Genomic DNA, 12054 nt, shown 5'->3' with positions numbered 1-12054 from the left:
GTGGACATCGTGGAAGTCGAGGTACTCGGTCTCGTCGACGGTAGTTGTACTCGATGTCGTGGTTCACGGTCTTCGGCGACGGAGGTCGAACTCGTTCCGGGGGTCGTCGAGGACGTAGTTGGACACACGATCTTGTCAACGAACCATGGTGGCGGGGATGGTCTAAGCGGCGATGTTCCCACAGGCAGCCGGGCACGGCAACAGCAAGCGGCGACAGACAGTCAACACCACAGCAACAACGCGGAAGCAAGCTACATTAGCTGGCAGCAGCGGCTAGCATCTAGCAGCAACACTCTAGCAGCAAAGGCACGTGGCAACAGCAAGGCAAGCTAGCACGCTACATCAGCAAGGCTACAAATAGCGACGGCTTGCAGCTACGGCCAGCTAACAGCAAGCACAACAACCATCAGTCAACAGCAACAGCAGCAGCGAGCAGGCACGGCAACTAGCAGCGACAGCGGCCTACCACCTAGCAGCCGGGCAGCAACTTCAGCAGCAAGCAGCAAGCACGCAACACAAGCGACTGCACAAGCCCCCACATGAGAAGCAACAGCAATCGCAAGCTAACTGCAGCAACAGCGACAGCAGCTTCAGGCAGCAACATTGACTGGCACCGGCAGCTAATTCAGCAACGGTAGACGGCAGCAACAACACATGGCAGCAGCAAGCAAAACGCTACAGCAGGGGCTACAGCGACGCAGCAAGGCAGCAACTCGGCAGGAGGAGGCCGGCTTGGAGGGAGCTTGGCGGCGGCGCGGGGAGGCGAGCCAGCGGCGAGCAGCAGCAGCAGCACGCGACAATAGCAACAGCGGAAGCAAGCTCGGCAACAGCCACATCAGAACAGCGACAGCCACAGCAGGCGACGGCGAGGGGAACCAGGAGGCGTGCTCGGGCTCGTCTTCGGCAGGGGAGGCGGCGACAGGTTCTTGCGGCCGGTGACGGGGCGAGCACCGTCGGGGCGGCGAGGCGAGCACGGCGGGCGCGCGGGAACAACAGGCAGCTCGAGCGCCATGGGGAGGACCTCGGGGCCTCGTCGGGAACAGCGACCGCAGGCGGGCAGGGGAACTGCGGCGGGGCCTAGCCTCCGACGACATCCGGCAGGGGCCCTTGCAGGAGGCGGCGGGTGCCCATGGCGGCGGGGCCGGAGCTGGCGCGCGGGGTGGCGCGAGCGCGGGACGAGGGGGGGCCGCGGCACGGGCTGACGAGCATGGCGGGGGGGAGCAGCGAGGAACTCCGATGGATAGGTGGAGCAACTCGGCTGCTGCGGGATCGAGAGGGGGAGGGAGGTCGGGCTGAGGGAGGAGGCGCTGGGGAGGACGAGAGGGAGAGATGGGATCGGGCTAAGGGATGCTAGGGTTGGAGGGGAGCCGGCTGGGCCTTCGCCCGGCTCGGCAGGCTGGGCTCCTCCTCTCTTTCCTTTATTTTGTTTTCCCCCTTTTAAAAAAAAACAGGAAACTCAAACAAAATGAAAAAGGGTTTTAACAAAATAGAAAAAAAAGCTTTTGGCTCCTTTGAAAATAATATACCCCGACTATAAAATAGCTTGGGCATTTTTTTAAAGAAATAAAAATGAAACCTTTTTTAAGAATAAAACAAAACCCTTTTTTGAAGAATAAAAGAAACCTCTTTTATTTAAAGAATAAAATAAAAGCTCTTTAAAAAAGAAATAAAATGAGATAGTTTTAAAATAAAACAAAAGGAGAATTGAAATAAAAACCCAAGGGTTACTCCCACATTTAATAAAAGGGTTTCTATTGAAAAGAAGAAGACGAACCCTTTTAAATAGGGGTTTAAAATGGGAAACTTTAGCAAACCGCAAAAAACGAAATAAGAGGGGAGAGAGGGGGAACTTCTATCGCTCTACGACTCGGTGATCACTCGAAGCACAACACTCCAAACACCACACGCGACAGACGATGCAAGATGCCATGCATGATGCCATGATGCGCAAGATGAATGCAACAAACAAAATATTCTCACGACGGAAACGGAAAGGAAAAGGGGAATCTTCTGGGCGTCGGTCTCGGGCTGTCACACCGACGCAGCTGGCGAGGCTGGCGTAACCGACAGCCAATATCCGGCCCGAGGCAGCAGGTGAGGCCGACGCGGCCGGAGTCGGCAGCCGGCCCGAGGCGACATGAGGCCGATGCAACCGGAGCTTGGAGCTGGCCCGACGCAACCATCAGCTAGTAAGCCCGACGCAATCGGCGATCCCGAGGCAGCCAACGACCGCTGATGAAGACGGTAGGTGGGTGATGCAGGCGTTCTGTTCAGTGTGGGGTGACGACGGGCAACGTAGATCCACTGGCGGGTAGATGCGCGTGCGACGGCCATGACGGGCCGTCGCGTCGCGCGAGGCCGCCGGGTCGGAGTAGAGGCTATGTGGTCGTGTCGGTGTCGAAGTAGAGGCACGGGGTCGAAGGCGGCGGCCGGCGACGCAAACCGATCTTAGTAAACAAACATGGCAATAAAAAGAAATGGAAAGATCATATGTTTACCTGATGAGAAGTAATGACTTGACATGAAAAAGGGTATAAGTGATAATAGTTGTTGATAGAAAACAAACATAACATTAGTCATTGTTACTATTTATGCACGATTATGATAGAGGATAGGAGATTCTCATATAAATATACTCCCTCCGTCCTATAATTCATGTCTTAGGTTTGTCTAGATATGAATGTATCTAGTCACGTTTTAGTATTTTGATGCATCAATTTCTAAACAATAAGACAAGAATTTTGGGACGGAGGGAGTATTATTTTGGACATTTTTTATGATTGTTAGCCCTCACTAAATATTAAAAATATAAGGATCAAGTGTTGATGTAGGAGACAGGAGACAACATAATGATTATTGTGGTTTATATTCACATAGAAGTTATATGGTTTTAGATCCTTTAACATGCGGTGCTTGCTTTAGATTTTTTTTCTAGCCCAAAGGAATTTCGCACTAAGTAGAGATACTACTTGTGCATCCATAATCCTAAAACCCAGTTTCTTGCCATAAGAGTCCATCATACCTACTGATGAATTGAGTAACATCCTTGACGTAAGTTGTCATCGTTGCATCAAGCAATAAAAATTGCTTCTAAACATGTATAATGTTTTATTATAAGGGAAAAAACTTTGTGTTGCTGCCACTAAGGATGAAATGATAGGGTTTATTTATATTGGTTGAGTTTACTTTATCTACATCATGTCATTATTCTGCAAGCATTACTCTGATTGTCATCAACTTAATACGTAGATAGGCAAGAATATTAGCGCTCTTGAAGTGGAGTAATAGTAGTAGATGCAGGCAGCAGTCGGCCTCTTTTCTTATGGATATGATGCCTATATACACATGATCATTGTCGTGAAAATTACATAGCTATCTGATGTTTTGTCAATTGCCCAATAGTAATTTATTTACCCATCATATGTTACTGTCATGAGAGATGCCACTAGACAAAACACTCTGGCCCCCGGGTCTACTCACTTATACATTCAGAAAACTTATAATTTCCTCATTATTCATATTTGTCTTTTATTTTATTTTGCAATTAACAATTCTCTGCAATTATCTATACATCTCATTTACTTGCAAATAACAAGATCAAGGGGATTGACAACCCTCTTGCCTGCGTTGGATGCAAGTTATTTGCTCTTTTGTGTGCAGCCGCTGAAGATAGTTGAGGATTCATATTCTTATTGGTTTGATAAACTTTGGTTTCTTAACTGAAGGGAGTACTTATCAGTATTGTGCTGCAATTACCCGTCCCTTTTGATGAAAAACCCAACGCAAATCACAAGTATTACTGTAGCTATTCGTCTTCTTGCGAAGCACGTCTCGAACATGATGGTCCTGCGGGATTGAACTTAGTACTGAAGAATGATGCAACATGTCCGCGGCTGCTCCCTCATGTATGGCCTCTCTCCGCCGCCATGGCCGACCTCTTCTCCGCCGCCATGTCCGGCCTCTTCTTTGTCGCCATGTCTGGCCTTTTCTCCATCGCCATTATCGTTCATCTCTTCGTCATTGGTCGCCGCATCAACGACATCATCATCTTCACTTATCCACTGAGTATAGCCATCCATTAAACCAGTCGTGAGCAGGGGCGCTTTCAAATAGCCTCCCGTAAAGGGGTCCTGCAAGACTCCTCCTTTGCATCTTCGACACGGACATCCGGTTATTTTCATACATGTCATGCACGGCCGATCGAAACCATCTTTCCACCATCGTTTCACTGACCTTCATGATCGCATGTGCAGTATAATTAATAAGCAAAAGGATTATAAACAGATCCATGCATCATCAAAGTCATAAAAAAAATCGGCATGACCTTCCCAAAAAAGGACATATAGAGATTGCACGAAATTTGCTGAAACAGAAATAATAGACATTTCGGCAAATCATAAGCAACTCTCATGACACACACAATTCGACAAATAAACATATAGGCAGCAATTCATGCCAAACGCTCAATTTTCATCATATCACACACATAAAGTTGTCCTAAGCATAATTTTTGGCGGAGACTTGAAATGTTCCACGAAGTCAATTGATAGATCTAGCTAGTAGGGGAAGTTCAAAGGTTTCACTTACTCCATAGATAGATCTAACTGGCTAGTAGGGGAAGGAGCTGCATGCATAGCTAGCTCTAACTAGCTAGTAGAGGGAGGAGAAAATGTGAGGAGGAAGCTAAGAGAGAAAAGGGGATGCATTAATGAAGATGATGGAGGGGCACTAAAGTAGAGAGAAAAGAGGAATGAGAAGGAACAGAGGAGTAATGGGGGAGAAGGAAGCAAGTGAGAAAGAGGAAGAAAGGAAGGGGAACACGGAGGGGGTAGGTAGGAAAAATTGGCTGTTGCGCATTTGCAGTAGCGCGGGCAATAGAAATGCGCTACTGCTACGAGCAGTAGCAATAGTGCGGCAGAAGTAAACGTGTTGCTGCTAAATGGAGCCCATCAAATGGCACACTGTGCCCAACACATATGAAAAAACGTGTTACTGCTGACCCGTTTAGCAGTAGCGCGGTTCTCTAACCACTGCTGCTACTATAAATAGGCGGGTGGGTAAGTTTCGGAAAGCTTACCAGCAGCACTCATTTTTTGACTGCGCTACTGCTATTTGCTTACCAGTAACGAGTTTTATTTTCCCGCGGTACTGCTAAGTAGCAGTAGCGAGCTTGTGTGGATCACGCTACTATTAAGACCTATAGGCTTTTTCCTAGTAGTGAACCAGTGGCATAGAAATAGAAAACCCAAAAGACTTTGTCAGCAACCAACGCCCAAGTGATACTTTTCGAGGATGCAGAACCATTGCCTGGTCTAGCCCACACTATATTGGGTTTAGCGAGAGATAGTTGGAGACATGCCCTTCTCACCTGCACCATGTCGAGGAGTATATGGGCCCTAGCGCCCGAGGAACTAGTCGAGAAAATTAGTGAAAACCAGCAAGATGACCCGAAGGAGTGGCTCTTTGCTCTGCACAAAATTCTTAAGGCTGATGCCTTTGTGTGCTTTGTGGTTACTGCATGGGCAATTTAGGGCGCTAGACGAGAGGCAATAAATGAGGAAAAAAATTAGTCTTCACATGCGACACATGGATTCAAAACTTCTTTTCTGTGAGAACTGGAGGTCAGTCTCACAACAAGCCTCCGGCTCCGGTGGCCCATTTTGCACCTAAACCCTCTCAATGGTTGCCGCCGGAGGACGGGGTGCGCTAAACTCAATTTTGATGCTGGCGGTGTCGACTAGGGGCAGGTTTGGATCTATTCGTGTTGTGTGCCGGGATCGCAAAGGCAACTTCCTAGGTGCGTCGGCTCGGTCTTTCAGGTATATCATAGACCTTCCAACGTTGGAATCAATGTTGATCATAGAAGCCTTGGCACTCTCGGACGACCTATATGTACGGCACATTCACGTTGCTTCAGGCAAGTTGGTGGTTGACGAGCTTCGGAAGGGAAGCTCTGCTTGTTACGGAGCAGTGTTACATGAAATTATAGATCATTCTTAGACTTTTCAATTTTGTAATTTCGTTCATGAGTTTAGGAGCTCCAATAAGGAAGCTCACAATCTAATGAAATATGCACTCTCTCTCGGTGATGGCTGTCATGTCTGGTTAGGCCAACCGGAAGAACTTTCTTTCGTACCTGTAAACATTGTGACGGGTTAATAATGTTTCGATAGTTTGCCTCAAAAACAAACTCCAGCTCTAGCCCACACTGTATTGGGTTTATGAGTGGTATACTTGAAGGACAGGAGCTGTTTTCAATCACTATTCCTATCATCAAAAAATATTTTACTCCATGAAGCCAACAAAGCCATATTAAAATCTTTAAGGTTGGGAACACCCAACCCACCAAACATTGACTTGGTTAAACTTAGATAACATTGACTTCTGATTCAGTTTATACTTTATACACCATCTGTTTGGAAACAGACGTAGTAACACATAGGATATCATCGGATTACAACAAGACGTAAGCGAGAGAGGTACCATTTTTTACGGAGAATAAAGAGGGGACTGTGACATCTTGAAGAAAAGACAAATCTTGCTGTAAACATTGTTACATAGTATCTAATTGTATTAAGTTTGGTTGCCTTAGTGGCTAAGGCTTTGGCCATTCCATACAAGAAGAGACAAATTTCTTGGGTCGATAAATTTATTTGATTGATCATCCGAGATCTTGAGCGTGCTTAGTTGGCTAATTACCTGGTTCCCACATGCGCCGGCCGCATGTGAGATGCATAATGATGGATGTTTGCCATGTTAATACTTTGATTGGTTCACATGCGAGGTCGCGTGCGCCACATGTTACATCCATGTTACTAAGGCATACAACCTAGCATGGAATAAAACATATCCCTCCTCAGGTTGGTTCAATAAAACCTGAGGCTGTACGTGGTATGCACCTCCTTCTCACTCGGTGACAACCCCTCCCAATAGCTTCCAAATCCCAAGTCGTCGTTGCTGGAGAAGCATGTTTCGTCCGGAGCAAAAAACGTTCAAGATCCTGTGCCGCGCCGACGAGGGGTACTGCGTCACCGTCCGCGGCGGAGACGACGGAGATGCCTCCGTTGTCATGGCGGCAGCAGACCCGGACGACGAGTACCAGGCAAGGAAACCTCTCCTGTTCGCTATTTAGTTAACTTCCATTCAATTGTGAAGCTCGATGAATGTTTTTAGCTTTTCATTACATGGATCTGACGCGCATGTGCTTGATCGATATGGGCGGTTGCAGCACTGGTACAAGGACATGAGGCGCAGCACGAGGGTGAAGGACGAGGAGGGTTACCCGGCCTTCGCGCTCGTCAACAAGGCCACCGGGCTCGCCATCAAGCACTCCCTCGGCCAGTCTCATCCCGTGAGTACCAATCAAACCAATAATTATGTGCTGCTCTTGATTGAATTTTTGTTGAATCTTTCTAACTGTTGTCCTCACATTCACATGAATCTTTGCAGGTAGATCTGGTGCCGTACGAGTACGACCCAGCGGTGATGGACCTGTCGGTGCTGTGGACGCAGAGCAAGGACGTCGGCGACGGCTTCCGCTGCATCCGCATGGTCACCAACATCTACCTCAACTTCGACGCCTTCGAGGGCGACCCGGAGCTTCAGGACGGCACCGTCGTCGGGCTGTGGGAGTGGAACGAGGGGGGGAACCAATGCTGGAAGATCCTGCCGTGGGACACCGACGCCAACGCCGAATCGGAATCATACAAAGACGACGAGTACGGCGGGGATGATGATGCGGCGCCACAGGACAGACGCCAAGGGTACGACGACGGTGGCCTGCCTCCTGCGCTGTCTTCTGAATCCACGGTGCGCATCTTCTGCAGCGCCGGCGAGGAGTACAGCGTCGCTGCCAGGGACGGCGCCGTGTGCCTCGTGCCTACTGACCCCAGCGACGACTTGCAGGTGACAACAGATAGTCAAAACATCATCACCATGCATGATGATTGATCTTAAATTCTCATCACCCGGCTAAACAATATCCAACGAAATGTATGCATATGTAGCACTGGGTGAAGGACATGCGGCGCAGCACCAGGATCAAGGACGAGGATGGATACCCTGCGTTCGCCCTGGTGAACAAGCTCACCGGCGAAGCCATCAAGCATTCCCTTGGAGAGACCCACCCTGTAAGCTGACTTGCTAGCTAGTACACCATGCAACAAGTTGAGTACATAATCTAACAGACGGCCTGGACTACTGCGCGCAGGTTCGGCTTGTGCGCTACGACCCGGACTACCTGGACGAGTCGGTGCTGTGGACGGAGAGCCAGGACGTCGGCGACGGCTTCCGCTGCGTCCGCATGGTGAACAACATCCACCTCAACTTTGACGCCCTCGACGCCGGCGAGGGCCAGGGCGGCGTGCACGACGGCACCGCCATCGTCCTGTGGGAATGGTGCGAGGGCGAGAACCAACGCTGGAAGATCCTTCCTTGGAGTGAGTAAAGCTGGAAGATCCTTCCTTGGCCGGTGTGAGTAAATCTGGATTTCCATGGTTGCTGAGACAGCCCTGTGTAATCTAGTGTGTTGTTCGTTATGTGGTGGATCACCATCTAGGTAGATCTATTTTCGTGTTTGGGTTGATTATAATCCGTATCTTGGGTTTCCAACGAGTAATAATTAATCTACTTTCATTTTTGATGTCAAGGGCAAAAAATTAATCGCCCACAAAATAGCCATGATATGTTGTTCTATAGAGGCCTGGGAACCTCGCCCCTACGCGACCGCCGGTACGAAATCCTCCGAAAGTCCCTTTTTGAGGGCTGTTTCGCATCCACCTCAACGGCCGTTGCATGTATCGGTACATCCGTCCGATCTACGTCCCCGCATCCAACAGTTTTTAAAATAGAGGTCGAGTTGCAGAAACAATAGCAGCATTGCAAAAACAACAGTCATGTTGCAAAAAAAATTCCTGAAACAACGATTGCGTTGCAGAAAATAATTTATGCAACTCCTGAAACAATGGCTGAGTTGCAGAAACAACGACCTCGTTGCATAAATTTGCAGGCTCAGTTGCGGAGCAACCCTGGCGGCGGAGGGCGGCAGGCAGGCCGGCGGCGGAGGGCCGCGGGGCCGCGTGCAGGTCGGTGGGTCCGTGAGCAGTGGCGGGAGGGCCGTGGGCGGGGCGGCGGCGGAGGGCGCGCTGGGCCGCGGGCGAGCAGGGGCGGCGGGCCGCGAGCAGGGCGGCGGGCAGGCCGGCGCACAAAGGGGCGGCGGGGTCGCAGCAGGCCGGCGGCGAGCCGCAACAGGCCGGCGGCACGAGGTCGTCGGGGCCGAGGCGGAGGCGGAGGCACGGACTGGGCAGTTTTCTGAAACAACTGCCCAGTTTCAGAAATCGTTTGGCGCGGAAGCAGTGGATAATTTGTTTGGATTCATTGATGGAAGGTAAGGGTTTTCCTTTAAACAACTCCAAAATCAGCACAAAAAAAGAAGGAAAAATAACTCTATAAATCATCACTTTCCTCCTCCTCAAGAAAATACTCCTAGATGATTAGGTTTCCTTCTCCGGTAGGCACCCCCGCCGGTCTCCTATGGCCTTTGGGTCATGGAGGTGCAATGGACCTCCCCGCCTGTCTAGGAGGTATGTGAACCGGAAATTCCAACCGACCCTCTTGTCGAGAGGTTAAATTTAGTTGGAAAAGAAAAAAAATACTTGAAGAAAAAATTGAAAATAATTGAGGAAAAGAATATGGAATTGGAGTTGCATGTTGCCCATGTCGTCAATGATCACAAGATCAAGATGGATGCAATGCGCTTGAAGATTAAAAATATTAGAATATATGCCGTTGATAAATATGCTTGGTATCATTATGTTGTTGGGTCAATTTTTACCTTAGTTGCGATTTTGATCACATTTGTTGTTGCATTTAAATATTTTACATAGTTGTATGTTGTTTTATGAGAACTATATATGAACTTTATATATTTATTTTTGCAGTAATAACATTTGATCACTAGTGTACTTTGGTTTTAATGTGATGATGACTTGTATCAATTTGATCATTTCTCTATTCATGATGTTCTGCAATGTTTTTGATATACTTAATTTTATAATAGCACTTTGAAGTACATTACGGGCCTGCGTAATTTTCTTGGTGTGACCGAGGCAACCAAGCAGAATGGTTTTATGTATTGTCCATGTGTTAAATGTGATAATACGAAGGATTACTCTTCCGCGAAAATCATTCACGTCCAGCTGCTTGAGAAGGGTTTCATACCCCACTATTATGTTTGGACCAAGCACGGAGAAAGAGGGTTTATGATGGAAGACAATAAAGAAGAAGAGGATGATGACAACTATCCGGATCCTATGTTCCCTGTATACTACGGTGATACTGCAACCGGGGAAGCTGAAGATCAAGAGGCACCAGACGATGTGTCCGATGATGATCTTCGCCGGGTCATTTTCGACGCACAGAGAGAATGCCAAAGTGAAATGGAGAAGTTGAAGTTTGAGCGCATGTTAGAGGAACACAAAAAAAGGTGTACCCAAATTGCAAAGATGACCACACAAAGCTCGGTACCATATTGAAATTGCTGCAATGGAAGGCAAAAAATGATTTATTTGATAATGGATTTGGGAAGCTACTGAAAATAATGAAGATGAAGCTTACATCTTGATTGATGAAGATGAACTTTTTTTAAATTCCAACAAATATTTTTTAAGATTGATGTACTTTTCTCTAAAAATCGATGAACCTTTTCTAAAATATTAGAATTGTATGAAGCATTTTGAATATCGATGAACTTTTATGAACATCTTTTTTATGAACTTTTTTAATATTTACGATTTTTTTATGTTGAATGAACAACTTTAAAAATACATTTGTTTTTTATTTCTACGATTTTTTTCCCAATGTAATGAATTGTTTTTTTAAACTGATGAACTTTTTTAATTATATGATTTTTTTTCAAATGGATGAATTTTTTATTCAAACCATTTTTGATTTGTTATTTTAATTTTGGTAACAAATAGAAAATCTGGGCGTTTTTTTCGACTGGTTCAATAGAAAGAAAACAGGCCAATAAAAAAACTGAAGAGCATGGTAGTGGGTCTGCTCATATCAGATACGCTGCAGGCGCCAGAGCTTGCAGCGCCTCCCGCAACACGTGGCCTAGTTTTGATTACAATCTCGGGCGAAACTAAAGCTCGGCCCATATTTTTCCCCGATAGAGCAGAGCAGAGCAGACCTCCACATTCCCCTCTCTCCCTATCGCCGAAAAGGTTGTGGCGGCGGTGGTGACGAACGACAGGAGCGGGCAGTGACCAAGATGGAGGTGGTGACTGCGGCAGGGCGATGAGCAACAAGTCCCAGTCCCAGATGGCATCTCCAACTCCCAGTCCCAGTCCCAGTACGGCATCCAAATTCAGGCAAGGAGTTCGTTTCCGCTGCCTCCTGTAGCTGTAGTGGGTTGTGGGTAACCCTAGCGCTGCCCTCCCTCCGCTCAACCCCGCGCTGGGTGGCAGTTCCCCCACCCCCTCCCCCTCCCCCGGAAATCCGACCGACCTCAGGTTGTGGCGACCGCGGCCTGGCCATGCCCTTGGTGGTGGTGTCGCCGTTTCCAATATCTCCCTCCCCTTGCCGGTTAATTGACATGAAAAGTGGTGATCTAGTGATCCTTGAGACCTCGAATATATATCGAATATTATGTCGTTAATTGGTTATGTCTGAATTTCTACTCAAGATCCCATGTTTTCTGCTCTGTTTCTGGGAAATATATGCGCATATACTAATTGCCGCTAATTAATTGGCTCCTGCTATATATAGTGGCTGTAACGTTTGGGAGGACCAGCCGCTAAACGGTTCCTCTCACAATCTTAAACCTTGGTTAGAAATGTCTATCTGTTATTGCCCAACCTTTTTGCAGACAATGCGTTGATCGATCGGGGATAGCCCTGGAGACGCCCCTTTAATACACAATTAATTCTAAAAATTGATGACTTCTTCTCAGGGTGGCTAACCAAAGAAAGAGATGCCTCTACACAAGTTCTCTACGAGCTGCTACTAGAAGGAAAAAATCAAGAAATAATTCACTCCATGATCTACCCGAGG

The 12054-nt window shown here is 47.6% G+C and overlaps 1 pseudogene; it reads left to right on the top strand.

The window, feature by feature from the left end:
* The first annotated feature begins 6913 nt into the window (after window positions 1-6913).
* Window positions 6914-8634, top strand: LOC123411223 (annotated as a pseudogene).
* The last annotated feature ends 3420 nt before the right edge of the window (window positions 8635-12054 follow it).

The sequence above is a fragment of the Hordeum vulgare genome, chromosome 7H (genome assembly GCF_904849725.1).
Source record: "Hordeum vulgare subsp. vulgare chromosome 7H, MorexV3_pseudomolecules_assembly, whole genome shotgun sequence".
In the NCBI taxonomy this organism is placed as follows: Eukaryota; Viridiplantae; Streptophyta; class Magnoliopsida; order Poales; family Poaceae; genus Hordeum; species Hordeum vulgare.
Note: the sequence above shows the minus strand (reverse complement) of the source record. Positions and strands in the feature narration are given on the sequence as shown.